The following is an 18,077-nucleotide window of genomic DNA, read 5'->3' as shown; positions in this document are numbered from 1 at the left end:
ACTCACTGCCCTTCAGCGGTGTCCCTCACCCCTGTGGGTCAGCTGTCAACCAAACAGAGACTACTTAAAGAAGACTACCCCCAGTCTCAGAGATATCTAGAAACATATCTGACTATCATTAGCAGGGGTTTGCTTTGAAGCACAGCCAGACCCCTTTAGAAGTGTAGATTTCCCAAACTCCTCAGGGTCACAGAGGTCATCAACATACCTTATCTCTGGTACCAGGGAGATGTGAAGACCATCACTGCAAAACCCCCACTATGTAATACAACACACATTGACCAGGTATACACAAAATCATAGGAAAGTGACAGTCCATAGTCACACCCTCATGGCCATTTCAGCGGAAAAATAATGGAAAAATTATAGGTCTAAAACGGAGGTGATGCCAAAACGAAAGAATTCCTGTGGGCTTAATGCCAAAGTAGGCTTGGTAATTAAAGAGGTTTTCTGCTATTTTTTTTTTTACTGATAACCTATCCCTTTGGGTAGGTCATCAGTATCTGATCGGTGAGGGTCCGACAACTGGGACCTCCGCCGATAAGCTGTTTGAGGCCTTCTTTCTGCTTTCCGACAACGCGTTCATCGGTCACGTGGCCTAGGAGCAGCTCAGCTCCATTCAAGTGAATGGCTCTGAGCGCGATACCAAGCACAGCCTCTATACAATGTATGGCTGTGCTTGGTAAGCTGCGAGAAGGCAGTGCTGCTCACAGGAGCGAGCGCTGCTGCCTTCTCAAAACAGCTGATCGTGGGGGTCCCGGGTTTTGGAAACCCACCGATTTAACATACTGATGACCTATCCAGGGTATGTTAAAATTTCAGAAAGCACTTTTTTAAGGGGTTAAAGACTTTGAGCTATAGAAAAATGCACTTCTCAGTTGTACTATATTTACTCTAGTATTATGTTCAGCGCTTTATCCCCTAATTGTACATTGCAATAGTGAATTGTATGAAGAGCTTGAATAATTATTGGTATATTTAATATTGAGGGTATAAAGAATAAATACACCAAAACAGTTTACAAAGTTTAGTGGCTAGTACGGAATATTTCGTACTGTTCAGTGTATATGTATACTTGTGCTTCTTCTTTGGAATCTCCTTCCAGAGTGACTCCTACCAGAACTAAACAGAGGGAGGGAAATGACCCCTGCCAGACTTTCTCCATTTCCAGCAAATGTGCTTGAACTAATAGTGAACTGGTAATATTTCACACTTTTTTGTGTGCTTGTTTTTGACACCAGTTCTGGTTACATTGGTTTTCCAAGATTACCAGTGTAAATGCTAATAACAAGAATACATTTTAGTATATTGATGAAGTGCAGACAATGAGGCAGATTTATTTCAGGCAGTTATATTAATGAAGACACGGCACCACGTTTTCCGTGGGTGGTGCTTCAGAGTTGCGACAAATGAGTCTTGTGGTGAATGCTGTTGTGGTCAACGCTGTTTTTTTTTTTTTTTTTTTTTTTTTTTTTTTTTTGCCTGTTCCAGATACATCAATAGGGTGTGTATGAATCTGGCACAACCCATTTAATGACCAAAAATGACTCATGCCCTCAGCCAGAGAATATATTACTACAGATCATATACTACACAACTGATATTTTACATACAGTATGTTCCTAGGAGAATGGAGAGACAGAACTACTTTGTTTCATAGTAAGGAGATACTGTACTTTCATCAAAATTACCTTAAATCAATAGTATCAAATATAAGAAACTTTGTAATATTTCTTATTAGAAAAAAAACCTTCTTCACTTCTTTAGCGCTTCATTTCCCTACCTCCAGAACTGATTATTCATTCTTAATTCACAACTACAGGGAGTGCAGAATTATTAGGCAAGTTGTATTTTTGAGGATTAATTTTATTATTGAACAACAACCATGTTCTCAATGAACCCAAAAAACTCATTAATATCAAAGCTGAATATTTTTGGAAGTAGTTTTTAGTTTGTTTTTAGTTTTAGCTATTTTAGGGGGATATCTGTGTGTGCAGGTGACTATTACTGTGCATAATTATTAGGCAACTTAACAAAAAACAAATATATACCCATTTCAATTATTTATTTTTACCAGTGAAACCAATATAACATTTCAACATTCACAAATATACATTTCCGACATTCAAAAACAAAACAAAAACAAATCAGTGACCAATATAGCCACCTTTCTTTGCAAGGACACTCAAAAGCCTGCCATCCATGGATTCTGTCAATGATTTGATCTGTTCACCATCAACATTGCGTGCAGCAGCAACCACAGCCTCCCAGACACTGTTCAGAGAGGTGTACTGTTTTCCCTCCTTGTAAATCTCACATTTGATGATGGACCACAGGTTCTCAATGGGGTTCAGATCAGGTGAACAAGGAGGCCATGTCATTAGATTTTCTTCTTTTATACCCTTTCTTGCCAGCCACGCTGGGGAGTACTTGGACGCGTGTGATGGAGCATTGTCCTGCATGAAAATCATGTTTTTCTTGAAGGATGCAGACTTCTTCCTGTACCACTGCTTGAAGAAGGTGTCTTCCAGAAACTGGCAGTAGGACTGGGAGTTGAGCTTGACTCCATCCTCAACCCGAAAAGGCCCCACAAGCTCATCTTTGATGATACCAGCCCAAACCAGTACTCCACCACCACCTTGCTGGCGTCTGAGTCGGACTGGAGCTTTCTGCCCTTTACCAATCCAGCCACGGGCCCATCCATCTGGCCCATCAAGACTCACTCTCATTTCATCAGTCCATAAAACCTTAGAAAAATCAGTCTTGAGATATTTCTTGGCCCAGTCTTGACGTTTCAGCTTGTGTGTCTTGTTCAGTGGTGGTCGTCTTTCAGCCTTTCTTACCTTGGCCATGTCTCTGAGTATTGCACACCTTGTGCTTTTGGGCACTCCAGTGATGTTGCAGCTCTGAAATATGGCCAAACTGGTGGCAAGTGACATCTTGGCAGCTGCACGCTTGACTTTTCTCAGTTCATGGACAGTTATTTTGCGCCTTGGTTTTTCCACACGCTTCTTGCGACCCTGTTGATTATTTTGAATGAAACGCTTGATTGTTCGATGATCACGCTTCAGAAGCTTTGCAATTTTAAGAGTGCTGCATCCCTCTGCAAGATATCTCACTATTTTTGACTTTTCTGAGCCTGTCAAGTCCTTCTTTTGACCCATTTTGCCAAAGGAAAGGAAGTTGCCTAATAATTATGCACACCTAGTATAGGGTGTTGATGTCATTAGACCACACCCCTTCTCATTACAGAGATGCACATCACCTAATATGCTTAATTGGTAGTAGGCTTTCGAGCCTATACAGCTTGGAGTAAGACAACATGCATAAAGAGGATGATGTGGTCAAAATACTCATTTGCCTAATAATTCTGCACGCAGTGTAAAATCCATCTTGAGAGACTTGATAGGTCACTGAGGGATCAGGGTATATGCTGGCAACATAGAAGTCTAGTGGGGGGAGCAGGAGGAGTAACTGCTAGAGGGAGACAGAGGCACAGATACATAGGGGCTGTCCTGCAGCCCAGTGCTGGATTCACAGCTACACTGCTCAGTACTGCTATAATGTCCTCCATGATGCTGCTGATATTGAGGGTGTGGTACAGAGATATAGGGGAGCATGATCTCTCTTCTATGTGTGCTGTGTATAGGAGGCATTGTCTCAGCAAATCCTTACCCACTAGCTCAGGGAAAACTCACAATTTGGGATGGAGCGTGCTGAGGGTGAAAACTGCTGGATTGAAGTCATGTAATGACCAAATATAGTATAATATATAGTGTTAGGCTACATGCAAAAGTCTGGTAAAAACTGACATTTTTAACTTTTTTTTTTTCCCCACTGATGCCTTTCTAAGAAACGGATGTTTAAAAATTGACCTATTCAATTGTATGGGGGCAGTCTGTCAGTGAAAAATGGACAAGATAGAGCATGTTCTATTTTTTTATGTCCGTTTTTCACTGCCATGTGAAGAACCCCATAGACTATCATTGGTCTTAAAATGGATGTGTGATGGACGTTAAAAAATGTATATCACATGTCCGTTTTTCATTGTCGTTTGCATATAGCCTTAGGCTAAGGTGACTGTTGAATTCCGACCAAGCAACATTAGGATCACGTTGCCTACCATTCACAACTAATGATAGTCAATGCAATCGTGATGAAATCTAGCATGGTAGGAATTCTGCTGACTGTTGGGTTGCAGTCTCAGGACCTTACCCGTCGTAATACGACCACGTTCATTATCATTAGGTGCAATGTAGTAGCATGACATTTTGGTCTTGTGTTTTGCAACTATGTGTCACCACCCTAGCTTTATTCATGCCCTTGCTTTATTCAGGTGCACACATTACAACTTATTCTGAGAAGTCACTAGGACAAGTGCACTTGAAGAGTTTTTTTTTTTTTTTCATTACTTTATTTTATGCTAATCTTTCTAGCATTAGCAAGCTTTGGTTTATATTGTGCAATCTCTGCTCTGATAAAAACTTTTACAGGCTTAGTGATTGCATTATTGAACATATCAGTATTAAGGTTGAACGGAAATAATGACTCCTGTTTAGTCATCCATGTGGGAGCAATGGTCACTTAGTAAGGCTACTTTCACACTCGCGTTTTGGCTTTCTGTTTGTGAGATCCGTTCAGGGCTCTCACACGCCGTCCAAAACGGATCAGTTTGCATTCTAATGCATTCTGAATGGAAAAGGATTCGCTCAGAATGCATCAGTTCAGTCTCCATTCCGCTTCAGAGATGGACACCAAAATGCTGCTTGCATTTGATGAAACTGAGCCAAACTGATCCGTCCTAGCACACAATGTAAGTCAATGGGGACGGATCCGTTTTCACTGACACAATCTGGCACAATAGAAAACGGATCTGTCCACCTTTGATTTTCAGTGGTGTTGAAGACGGATCCGTCTAGGCTATGTTAAAGATAATACAAACTGATCCGTTCTGAACGAGTGTGAAAGTAGCCAAAAACGTTGCATAAAATAAAATCTAGTAGTTGTGCAATTTTTGTAAGATATGTAGTACGGTATAACAGTGCTTGACAAATTTTCTTGGAATCTAGGAGGCAGCTAAAAAGTTAGGAGCCGTTTTTTTTTTTTTTACCTTTTATAAAGCCTTATTTTCAGCGACAAAAATAACCTCTTAAATTAACATATAAAGAAGTGTAGAACCAAACAACATGGGCATTAACAACATATACAGCGGCAGTGTACAGAATCGCACACACATATACAGCGGCTGTGTACAGTACCGCACACACATATACAGTGGTAGTGTACAGAACCGCGCACACATATACAATGGCAGTGTACAGAACCGCACACAAATATACAGTGGCAGTGTACAGAACCGCACACAAATATACAGTGTCAGTGTACAGAACCGCACACACGTATAAAGTGGCAGTGTACAGAACCGCACACACGTATACAGTGGCAGTGTACAGAACCGCACACACGTATACAGTGGCAGTGTACAGAACCGCACACACGTATACAGTGGCAGTGTACAGAACCGCACACACGTATACAGTGGCAGTGTACAGAACCGCACACACGCATACAGTGGCAGTGTACAGAACCGCACACACGTATACAGTGGCAGTGTACAGAACCGCACACACGTATACAGTGGCAGTGTACAGAACCGCACACACGTATACAGTGGCAGTGTACAGAACCGCACACACGTATACAGTGGCAGTGTACAGAACCGCACACACGTATACAGTGGCAGTGTACAGAACTGCCCACACCTATTCAGTGGCAGTGTACAGAATCGCACACACAAATACAGTGGCAGTGTACAGAGTAGAGTTGTTCCGATACCATAAAAAAGTATTGCGAAAATAAACAAAGCCACGTGCATTCCACATTTTAAAAAAATGGCGAATCACCCAGTTTTATTTTATTTTTTTCTGTTCTGGCGTTCACCGCATAGATTTTTTTAAATATTTTAATAGTTTGGACTTCTGACGTGGCAATATGTGATATGTTTATTTATTGTTTATATATTTTATATGTGAAATTGGGAAAGGGGGTGATTTATACTTAATATTTTGTTGTTTTTTTAACTTTTTTTTTTTTTTTTTTTTTTATTACACTTTTTTTTATTTAATAACTATTCTCCCCCTTAGGAGCTAGAACCTGGGATCTTTTAATCCCTCGTCCTATTTACCCTAATAGAGCTCTATCAGGGTGAATATGACCTCACACTGCCCCTGCTGCCCTGTGCTTTGTGCACAGAGCAGCAGGGAGCTGACTATGGCAGCCAGGGCTTTAGTAGCATCCTGGATGCCATGGTTAACTGGATTACACAGCTGTGGCTCCGATCAGAAGCTGCCACTGCCACCAATGAGAAGGGGAGGGGACCCAGTGGCCACTGCCACCAATGATTTTAATACTGGGCTGTTGAGACGCCTGTTCAGGCCATTTTACTCCCTGGAAAAAATCTAAGGCGTACCGATACGCCTTAGACTTTTCCCTGCTATTCATCAGCGCAGTGAGCGCTGTGAACGGCACAGGCAGCGCAGCGATGCTGCTGCTTCCTGAAACAGCCAATAACAAGGCTCCTTACAGTGAGGAGCTTTGTGATTGGTCAGTTTGAGCGGCTGCTGGCGCTTATGGCACACCGCTCTGAAGTGAGGAAGGAGGCGCGCGATCCTCACTGACTGGGTAAGTGGCCTTGCTGGGAAATTTTGTGGTGGTCTGAGCGCCTTGTTTTTCCCTATAGTGATGAGTCTGCAACGCTCAGCCGAGCGCCGTCTCTCCTCCCTGCTGAGTGCAGTACTGAAGACGGCCTCAATAGAAGGTCTAGGGGACCCTCTTCACTACCGCGCTCAGCAGTGAGGAAAAGTAGCTGAGCGCTTCAGACTCCTGCTCATAGAAGTCAGCGAGGGTCTCAGCGCTGGACACGCCAACAGGAGACCTCCGTAACTGACAGACCTGTCACCTGTAGACCTCTACCTAGGTCACCTGTCAGCTTTTCCTATGAATCCAAGGATAATTAATTGCAGCATGTTCCATCAGACGCTGAACTAGGGATATTGTGTGCTATAAGGATTTCTTCTGTAATGCGGCGACACATGGTGCTACAAGGACTGCATGTGGCCATTTACAGCCTCCAGGACATACAGTCCCTCTGTATAATCCAATAACCACAGCGGTGGTGTGGTGGCAATTTTGTGGCATTATCTGGTGGCATGAGATGCAATGGGTCATGGAAGACAAACTCCTCTTTATAGCAAGATCAAGCATAACACAAAATCAGGGATCAGCAACCTCCGCCACTCCAGCTGTGCTGAAACTACAACTCCCAGTATCCTCCTTTAATTTCTTTAGGAGTTACAAGAACAACTGAGCAAATGTGCATGCTGGGTGTTCATCATCCAGATCCACAACATGTGACTGTGGCGGTGTGAGCACCTGGCACCAGAGGTATGTGCCCGGGTCTTTCGCTTGTGCACTTGGCACCAGCATGCACCACCATCCATTGTGCCTGTGTCCTGCTCTGCCAGTGCCTCAGGTCTCTTCAGAGTCTACCAACAGCCCCGGTGGTACCGACATACCCACCTGAGAGCTCCTCTACAAGGACGTAACTTTGGTGGGCAGCAATGGCCACGTGATGGATGGCAAACCCCAGTGACCAGCGGCACAAACAGCAGCAAATATTTAAGGGATTGTCCCAAGATCAACACTATTTACCTATCCATACTTGACCCAGAGAACACTAGAACATGGTAACCAAGGTGGGGCCCCCAGCGATCATGTACTTGAAGGGGACATGTCTGTTTTAGTAACGACTTGCATTTCCCATGCAATAACAATTCTGGGGAATCAATTCTTGTGACTCTATATTGTACCATTCCTCTATTATTCCTATTAGAACTTATAAACAAATTGCGAGTCTGCAATAAAGGTCCAGCGGGGGGTTACCAGTTGACAGCACTAATTGAATATCAGGCTGTGCAGTGACACCCCCATCTGGACCTTCACTGCAAACTGCTAGCAAGTCATTCATAACTAATAGCAGAAATAAGAGGAATGGTGCACCATAAAGTCATAAGAATAGATGCTCCAGGATTGTTATTACATGGGGGGTGCATGCAAGTAGTTTCCAAAACAGAGATATCCGGAGAGGTGCGGGGTCCTCTTTAACCACCTCAGCCCCCAGTGCTTAAACACCCTGAAAGACCAGGCCACTTTTTACACTTCTGACCTACACTACTTTCACCGTTTATTGCTCGGTCATGCAACTTACCACCCAAATGAATTTTACCTCCTTTTCTTCTCACTAATAGAGCTTTCATTTGGTGGTATTTCATTGCTGCTGACATTTTTACTTTTTTTGTTATTAATCGAAATTTAACGATTTTTTTGCAAAAAAATGACATTTTTCACTTTCAGTTGTAAAATTTTGCAAAAAAAACGAGATCCATATAGAAATTTTGCTCTAAATTTATAGTTCTACATGTCTTTGATAAAAAAAAAATGTTTGGGTAAAAAAAAAATGGTTTGGGTAAAAGTTATAGCGTTTACAAACTATGGTACAAAAATGTGAATTTCCGCTTTTTGAAGCAGCTCTGACTTTCTGAGCACCTGTCATGTTTCCTGAGGTTCTACAATGGCCAGACAGTACAAACACCCCACAAATGACCCCATTTCGGAAAGTACACACCCTAAGGTATTCGCTGATGGGCATAGTGAGTTCATAGAACTTTTTATTTTTTGTCACAAGTTAGCGGAAAATGATGATTTTTTTTTTATTTATTTTTTTTCTTACAAAGTCTCATATTCCACTAACTTGTGACAAAAAATAAAAACTTCTATGAACTCACTATGCCCATCACGAAATACCTTTGGGTCTCTTCTTTCCAAAATGGGGTCACTTGTGGGGTAGTTATACTGCCCTGGCATTCTAGGGGCCCAAATGTGTGGTAAAGAGTTTGAAATCAAATTCTGAAAAAAATGACCTGTCAAATCCGAAAGGTGCTCTTTGGAATATGGGCCCCTTTGCCCACCTAGGCTGCAAAAAAGTGTCACACATCTGGTATCTCCGTACTCAGGAGAAGGTGGGGAATGTGTTTTGGGGTGTCATTTTACATATACCCTTGCTGGGTGAGAGAAATATCTTGGCAAAAGACAACTTTTCCCATTTTTTTATACAAAGTTGGCATTTGACCAAGATATTTATCTCACCCAGCATGGGTATATATAAAATGACACCCCAAAACACATTCCCCACCTTCTCCTGAGTACGGAGATACCAGATGTGTGACACTTTTTTGCAGCCTAGGTGGGCAAAGGGGCCCATATTCCAAAGAGCACCTTTCGGATTTGACAGGTCATTTTTTTCAGAATTTGATTTCAAACTCCTTACCACACATTTGGGCCCCTAGAATGCCAGGGCAGTATAACTACCCCTCAAGTGACCCCATTTTGGAAAGAAGAGACCCAAAGGTATTCCGTGAGGGGCATGGCGAGTTCCTAGAATTTTTTATTTTTTGTCACAAGTTAGTGGAAAATGATGATTTTTTTTTTTTTTTTTTTTTCATACAAAGTCTCATATTCCACTAACTTGTGACAAAAAATAAAAACTTCCATGAACTCACTATGCCCATCAGCGAATACCTTGGGGTCTCTTCTTTCCAAAATGGGGTCACTTGTGGGGTAGTTATACTGCCCTGGCATTCTAGGGGCCCAAATGTGTGGTAAGGAGTTTGAAATCAAATTCAGTAAAAAATGACCTATGAAATCCAAAAGGTGCTCTTTGGAATGTGGGCCCCTTTGCCCACCTAGGCTGCAAAAAAGTGTCACACATCTGGTATCCCCGTACTCAGGAGAAGTTGAGGAATGTGTTTTGGGGTGTCTTTTTACATATACCCATGCTGGGTGAGATAAATATCTTGGTCAAATGCCAACTTTGTATAAAAAAATGGGAAAAGTTGTCTTTTGCCAAGATATTTCTCTCACCCAGCATGGGTATATGTAAAATGACACCCCAAAACACATTCCCCAACTTCTCCCGATTACGGAGATACCAGATGTGTGACACTTTTTTGCAGCCTAGGTGGGCAAAGGGGCCCATATTCCAAAGAGCACCTTTCGGATTTCACTCGTCATTTTTTACAGAATTTGATTTCAAACTCCTTACCACACATTTGGGCCCCTAGAATGCCAGGGCAGTATAACTACCCCACAAGTGACCCCATTTTGGAAAGAAGAGACCCCAAGGTATTCGCTGATGGGCATAGTGAGTTCATGAAAATTTTTATTTTTTGTCACAAGTTAGTGGAATATGAGACTTTGTATGAAAAAAAAATAAATAAAAAAAATCATCATTTTCCACTAACTTGTGACAAAAAATAAAAAATTCTAGGAACTTGCCATGCCCCTCACGGAATACCTTGGGGTGTCTTCTTTCCAAAATGGGGTCACTTGTGGGGTAGTTATACTGCCCTGGCATTTTCCAGGGGCCCTAATGTGTGGTAAGTAGGTAAATGACCTGTGAAATCCTAAAGGTACTCTTTGGAATATGGGCCCCTTTGCCCACCTAGGCTGCAAAAAAGTGTCACACATCTGGTATCGCCGTACTCAGGAGAAGGTGGGGAATGTGTTTTGGGGTGTCATTTTACATATACCCTTGCTGGGTGAGAGAAATATCTTGGCAAAAGACAACTTTTCCCATTTTTTTATACAAAGTTGGCATTTGACCAAGATATTTCTCTCACCCAGCATGGGTATATGTAAAAAGACACCCCAAAACACATTCCCCACCTTCTCCTGAGTACGGCGATACCAGATGTGTGACACTTTTTTGCAGCCTAGATGCGCAAAGGTGCCCAAATTCCTTTTAGGAGGGCATTTTTAGACATTTGGATACCAGACTTCTTCTCACGCTTTGGGGCCCCTAGAATGCCAGGGCAGTATAAATACCCCACATGTGACCCCATTTTGGAAAGAAGACACCCCAAGGTATTCAATGAGGGGCATGGCGAGTTCATAGAAATTTTTTTTTTTTGGCACAAGTTAGCGGAAATTGATATTTTTAATTTTTTTCTCACAAAGTCTCCCGTTCCGCTAACTTGGGACAAAAATTTCAATCTTTCATGGACTCAATATGCCCCTCACGGAATACCTGGGGGTGTCTTCTTTCCGAAATGGGGTCACATGTGGGGTATTTATACTGCCCTGGCATTCTAGGGGCCCTAAAGCGTGAGAAGAAGTCTGGAATATAAATGTCTAAAAAATTTTACGCATTTGGTTTCCGTGAGGGGTATGGTGAGTTCATGTGAGATTTTATTTTTTGACACAGGTTAGTGGAATATGAGACTTTGTAAGAAAAAAATAAAAAAATTCCGCTAACTTGGGCCAAAAAAATGTCTGAATGGAGCCTTACAGAGGGGTGATCAATGACAGGGGGGGTGATCAATGACAGGGGTGTGATCAATGACAGGGGTGTGATCAATGACAGGGGGGTGATCAGGGAGTCTATATGGGGTGATAACCACAGTCATTGATCATCACGCCCGTGTAAGGCTTCATTCAGACGTCCGTATGCGTTTTGCGGATCCGATCCATCTATCAGTGGATCCGTAAAAATCATGCGGACGTCTGAATGGAGCTTTACAGGGGGGTAATCAATGACAGGGGGGTAATCAATGACAGGGGGGTGATCAGGGAGTCTATATGGGTTGATCACCACAGTCATTGATCACGCCCCTGTAAGGCTTCATTCAGACGTCCGGATGCGTTTTGCGGATCCGATCTATCTATCAGTGCATCCGTAAAAATCATGCGGACATCTGAATGGAGCTTTACAGGGGGGTAATCAATGACAGGGGGGTAATCAATGACAGGGGGGTGATCAGGGAGTCTATATGGGTTGATCACCACAGTCATTGATCACGCCCCTGTAAGGCTTCATTCAGACGTCCGGATGCGTTTTGCGGATCCGATCCATCTATCAGTGCATCCGTAAAAATCATGCGGACATCTGAATGGAGCTTTACAGGGGGGTGATCAGGGAGTCTATATGGGGTGATCACCACAGTCATTGATCACGCCCCTGTAAGGCTTCATTCAGACGTCCGGATGCGTTTTGCGGATCCGATCCATCTATCAGTGCATCCGTAAAAATCATGCGGACATCTGAATGGAGCTTTACAGGGGGGTGATCAGGGAGTCTATATGGGGTGATCACCACAGTCATTGATCATGCCCCTGTAAGGCTTCATTCAGACGTCCGGATGCGTTTTGCGGATCGGATCCATCTATCAGTGCATCCGTACAAATCATGCGGACATCTGAATGGAGCTTTACAGGGGGGTAATCAATGACAGGGGGGTGATCAGGGAGTCTATATGGGTTGATCACCACAGTCATTGATCACGCCCCTGTAAGGCTTCATTCAGACGTCCGGATGCGTTTTGCGGATCCGATCCATCTATCAGTGCATCCGTAAAAATCATGCGGACATCTGAATGGAGCTTTACAGGGGGGTGATCAGGGAGTCTATATGGGGTGATCACCACAGTCATTGATCATGCCCCTGTAAGGCTTCATTCAGACGTCCGGATGCGTTTTGCGGATCGGATCCATCTATCAGTGCATCCGTAAAAATCATGCGGACATCTGAATGGAGCTTTACAGGGGGGTGATCAGGGAGTCTATATGGGGTGATCACCACAGTCATTGATCATGCCCCTGTAAGGCTTCATTCAGACGTCCCGGATGCGTTTTGCGGATCGGATCCATCTATCAGTGCATCCGTAAAAATCATGCGGACATCTGAATGGAGCTTTACAGGGGGGTGATCAGGGAGTCTATATGGGGTGATCACCACAGTCATTGATCATGCCCCTGTAAGGCTTCATTCAGACGTCCGGATGCGTTTTGCGGATCCGATCCATCTATCAGTGGATCCGTAAAAATCATGCGGACGACTGAATGGAGCTTTACAGGGGGGTAATCAATGACAGGGGGGTAATCAATGACAGGGGGGTGATCAGGGAGTCTATATGGGGTGATCACCACAGTCATTCATCACGCCCCTGTAAGGCTTCATTCAGACGTCCGGATGCGTTTTGCGGATCCGATCCATCTATCAGTGGATCCGTAAAAATCATGCGGACATCTGAATGGAGCTTTACAGGGGGGTGATCAATGACAGGGGGGTAATCAATGACAGGGGGGTGATCAGGGAGTCTATATGGGGTGATCAGGGGTGATCAGGGGCTAATAAGGGGTTAATAAGTGACGGGGGGGGGGGTGTAGTGTAGTGTAGTGTAGTGGTGCTTGGTGGTACTTTACTGAGCTACCTGTGTCCTCTGGTGGTCGATCCAAACAAAGGGGACCACCAGAGGACCAGGTAGCAGGTATATTAGACGCTGTTATCAAAACAGCGTCTAATATACCTGTTAGGGGTTAAAAAAAACACATCTCCAGCCTGCCAGCGAACGATCGCCGCTGGCAGGCTGGAGATCAACTCTCTTACCTTCCGTTCCTGTGAGCGCGCGCGCCTGTGTGCGCGCGTTCACAGGAAATCTCGGCCATCGCGAGATGACGCGTATATGCGTGACTGTGCGCAGCGCTGCCACCTCCGGAACGCGATCCTGCGTTAGGCGGTCCGGAGGTGGTTAAATATCAATCTTAGGACAAACCCTTTAAACCTCATAAAATCACAGCAACAGTGACCTCAGTGGTGCCGACCCCCTCAGAGCAACAGTGACCTCAGTGGTGCCGACCCCCTCAGAGCAACAGTGACCTCAGTGGTGCCGACCCCCTCAGAGCAACAATGACCTCTGTGGTGCCGACCCCCTCAGAGCAACAGTGACCTCTGTGGCGCCGACCCCCTCAGAGCAACAGTGACCTCAGTGGTGCCGACCCCCTCAGAGCAACAGTGACCTCAGTGGTGCCGACCCCCTCAGAGCAACAGTGACCTCAGTGGTGCCGACCCCCTCAGAGCAACAGTGTCCTCAGTGGTGCCGACCCCCTCAGCCCAACAATGTCCTTAGTGGTACCGACCCCCTCAGCCCAACAGTGACCTCAGCTAAATAAAAAATTGTCTAAATTTGCTATTTATGCATGGAAGATAGTTCTAGAGTACTAGTAATGGTTTCCCTGCATAAATAGCAACCCCTTAATGTTATACAGGCCTTCGTATTAACTATTTGAATTACTGTAACTTTCGTACTCCTCATCGGCTGAAAATACTCCTCAAAAATGGTAAGAGGAGTATTTTTACTCTTCCAGAAAAAATGTAGCACGACCTCTGCTTGCAATTGTAGTTTGGTGGAACTATATTGGCCTCTTGGCACTCAGTGGAGTGAATGTCTCTTCAGCTCTTGTCTCTGGTGAATAATGATTCTAGCAGCAGGAGCTGGGGGACTTCCCAGACAGGCTGTCTGTGAGGCTGGCTGTGATTGGTGAAAACTTATGCTGTATGAGAAGCTGGCTGTGATTGGTCTAGACTTCTGCTCAGTAACAACAGATTAACACTATCCATTCTGTTGTTTCTGCTGTGTCACTGCGCTTACCTTACATTAAAAAATGAATCTTAAAGGCATATTATCTTTTTCTGCTTCTGTAAACACAAAATATAACAGTTATATGACATCCAAAACATGATGTCCCAGTAAATAACTCTGCTTTTGTCTTTAACACATAAACATAGGAACTGTATTAAAGCTATTGGCAGGTTTAGCTGTATACACATATAAGCTATTTTAGCAACCTAGGACAGGTCCTAGCTGGCCAGCTACAACACCTCAACACCATTGAAGTGTCTTCTCAAACAGCTAAACGGCAGGGTTCCTGGGTGTCGGACACCTACCAATCAGATACTGATGACCGAAAATGCTGGAAAACCCCTTTAAATTATGCTCACCAAGCCCTACCAGGCATTGTGGTTGGTTTAATACTGAAATTCCTGGTAACAGACTCCTATTAGGTAATATATGTCTATAATAATGTGAACATATTAGCAGCATTTACTATGAACTGTAAAATGATGTTAATTACCCCAGACTTCAAAATATCATAGATGCATGCAATTTGAAGCTACTGTCAATTCCTTTTTGAGTATTACTAGGGATAGGGGAGATGTATTAAGAGCCTTATGTGTCTGTACAATTTTGCTTTGGAGACCTGTTATTAAAGTTTTTTTTTTCCATTACTTTTGTATTAATGGCCTATTCTCAGTATAGAACATCAATGATCGGCCCAAGTAGGACACCAAGCTCCCCTGCCAGTCGGCTGTTCTGTAGTAGCTTCGGTGCTTCACAGTGGAAAGTGCTGGGTAGTTTCTCACGACTTCTGACACCAGAGCTACTGCTGAAGAGTGATCACCAGGAATGCAGGGTGTCGGACACCCAACAAACAAATATTGATGGCCTTCCCTGAGGATAGGCCATTGGTATAAAAGTACTTTAAGGGTTCTGCCACTCGTCGCGGCTGTGCAGCATTTTGGATGTGGCAGAAAACCAAATGTGGAAACGCATGTGTTTTTTTCCCGCATACGGTCCACAAAAAAACGGAACGGACACGGAAAGAAAATACGTTCATGTGCATGAGGCCGATGACGTCTTCTCTTTCGGTGACGTCATCGGCGCAGGCGCACTGAGGGAGTACTGAGGAGGCGAGCCTCCTTCTCTCAGAGCGCCTGCGCCGAATCAAGACAGGCGCGCAATTTTTGAAATGCAGGCAGGACCAGCCGGAGGAGGAGATCGCGCATGGCCCTGTCAATCAACAGGAGGGGGGGACGCCCTACTTGCTGGTAGACAGGTAATTAGCATATTATAAAAGTACGTTTTTTGCCTCATCTACAGAATGAAAATGATTAATAACATAATGTATAGATATATCGCAGTATAGGGATTATAAGTACCCCAAAAAAAAAATGAGTTTAGTGGGGTGACAGAAGCCCTTTAATGTATTTCAGTTTTGCTATGTGTATTTCCTTTACTGGAGGAAAACGCATCATAAATGCAGCACAGCCATGACATGTCCCAGCACCCTAAGAAAAGCTGTTATTAAATCCCCCTCCATCTGCTGAGCCTGTCTCGGTCTACACAGCAAAGGTGACAAGTGAGCTGCAGAAAACAGGAAATGTTAGCCTACTGTGCGTGCTCTCATGGCCAGAGTGAAAACTGAAACATTTCAAGATCACTTTCTGTATGAATATATATCGCTTAAAGAATAAAGTACACATCCATATTCATTATAGACTGGTGGCAAATTTCTTGCAATTTTTTCACGCCAAAAAGTCATGTATTCTAATGCTAAATCTGCCCCATAATTTTTTTTTTTCCGGTCAGAGGATATGGTTAGGTAACAGAACTTCAAATCCTAGCTTATATTGGATATTGTGAATAGCACGAGCACTTTAGAGGGGGAAGGGAAAACAAAACTCTTTAGTTATGCAATATCTTGTTTGCTTTTCAATCTGATCTCCATGAAGAACTGTGTGCTCCTTCTGTGTACTCTCCTTCAGTTCTGCATGGTCTTTGATCTTTATTGAATTAATTTTGTTCCTTGGCTGCAGGTCACATAAAAGGGAATCTGTCACCACCTTTATGATGTCCTCTCTGGTTCCAGCGTTACCTGTGTTGTCTGTAATGTAGTTTCATTTAATATTTACACTTTATTAGCTGCAGCTCTGGCCCTGAGAGGACGGGGTCCTCATATTCATGAGCTCTTCTGCCAATCCCCCTCCCATTCCATAATATTCTTATACAAGTGCAGCTGCCCATATCTGCACAGAAGAATGGCATTGCCCATGGATCAGTCCTATGTAATGCATCCATAGACAAACTGAATAGGACTAAACATGGTGTCAGTCATGTGATTTATAGTTGCCAACAGTCTTGAATTTGCAGGGATGATCCCTAATTTTCAGAGAAAGTCCAGGCAAATTTGGCCTGTCCCAGGCTGAAAATATGCAGGGCTTATGTAAGCCCAGTCCAAAGTTGGTAGTCCTGGTTAGATTTGGGGCAAAGCTTACATGCCTCAAGTTTTTTTCCCCCCCCCTCAATATTCTTTATTAGAAATAAGGCGTATACTATAAAAATACAATTCTTCAGTAAATAAATTTCTGTTTTTCTTTTATTTTAATTATCCTCTTGCTAACCCCAAGGAATGATCCCTACCCCTCCACCCCTACTTATACCCCCCCCCCCAACCCATTCTCTCTGGAATTAAAAAACATAAAAAACTATCCTTTCTCTTTTTACTATCATTTCCTTTTTACATGCCTCAAATATGCTAACAATAATGTAGGCAATTATGGTGACCTGGGCATATAGTTAGCAATAAGGTAGCATGGGCTAACTGTATAGAAATAATGGTGGATTATGATTTTTACAACACCTTCTTCTTTATACAGTATATGTAGTTACTTTTGGCTGTGTCTATATACAGCTGTCTCTAGGTGACGTCAGTAAGCTGTTAATAAAGTTAACTATTAAAAGAACTGGAAGCAGACAGAGGAGTCGAAGAAGGATACAAGGCTAGGTTCACACTGTAAAACCCACAGCAGAGAAATCAGTAGCAGAAAACAGGTTGTTTTTGGTTGCGGTTTTGTAATTTGGTTGCAGTTCGGGAAGCGTTTTTACAAGTGTTTTAGAAAAGTTTTTGAGTGCCCATTGACTTCTATGGAAATCCACTATCAAATCTGATTTCCTAAGCTATACGGCCATAACTGAAAAAATATATATACTGGACACCCCCTTTAAGCAGCCATAAATGTTTAGATAGAATATTGTAGACTCCTGTCCATATAAAGGAGTTTGGCTTAAATTTTACTCTGACTTCAGCCTGTATTCTGCTCTGAAATCTGCATAAAAAACGGCAGCAAATCTGCTTTCCAGTGGGAACCTACGTTGTACTTATGGCTGTAGATTTACTCCTCCTAGATTTGAAATCCGGGTCAGAAATTGACATGTCTCCATTGTATGGGGATTATCCAGGTCCCCGGGATGACGAACTACAAATTCACGTAAAAAATCTGAGAGAAATTTCTGCCACGGATCCCATGCAAAATACAAATCAGATTTTAGCCATGTGAACATTCC

General features: G+C 43.3%; 1 protein-coding gene across 5 annotated transcripts in view; it reads left to right on the top strand.

Annotated features, from left to right (window-relative positions):
- The window catches only part of IRF2 (interferon regulatory factor 2), a 102,673-nt gene that overhangs the window by 30,785 nt on the left and 53,811 nt on the right, over nucleotides 1–18,077 (top strand). The gene's annotated exons all lie outside the window — the stretch shown is intronic.

Source organism: Bufo bufo, chromosome 2, assembly GCF_905171765.1.
Source record: "Bufo bufo chromosome 2, aBufBuf1.1, whole genome shotgun sequence".
Lineage (NCBI taxonomy): Eukaryota > Metazoa > Chordata > Amphibia > Anura > Bufonidae > Bufo > Bufo bufo.
The sequence above is the reverse complement of the archived record's forward strand: the minus strand, read 5'-3'. Positions and strand labels throughout refer to the sequence as shown.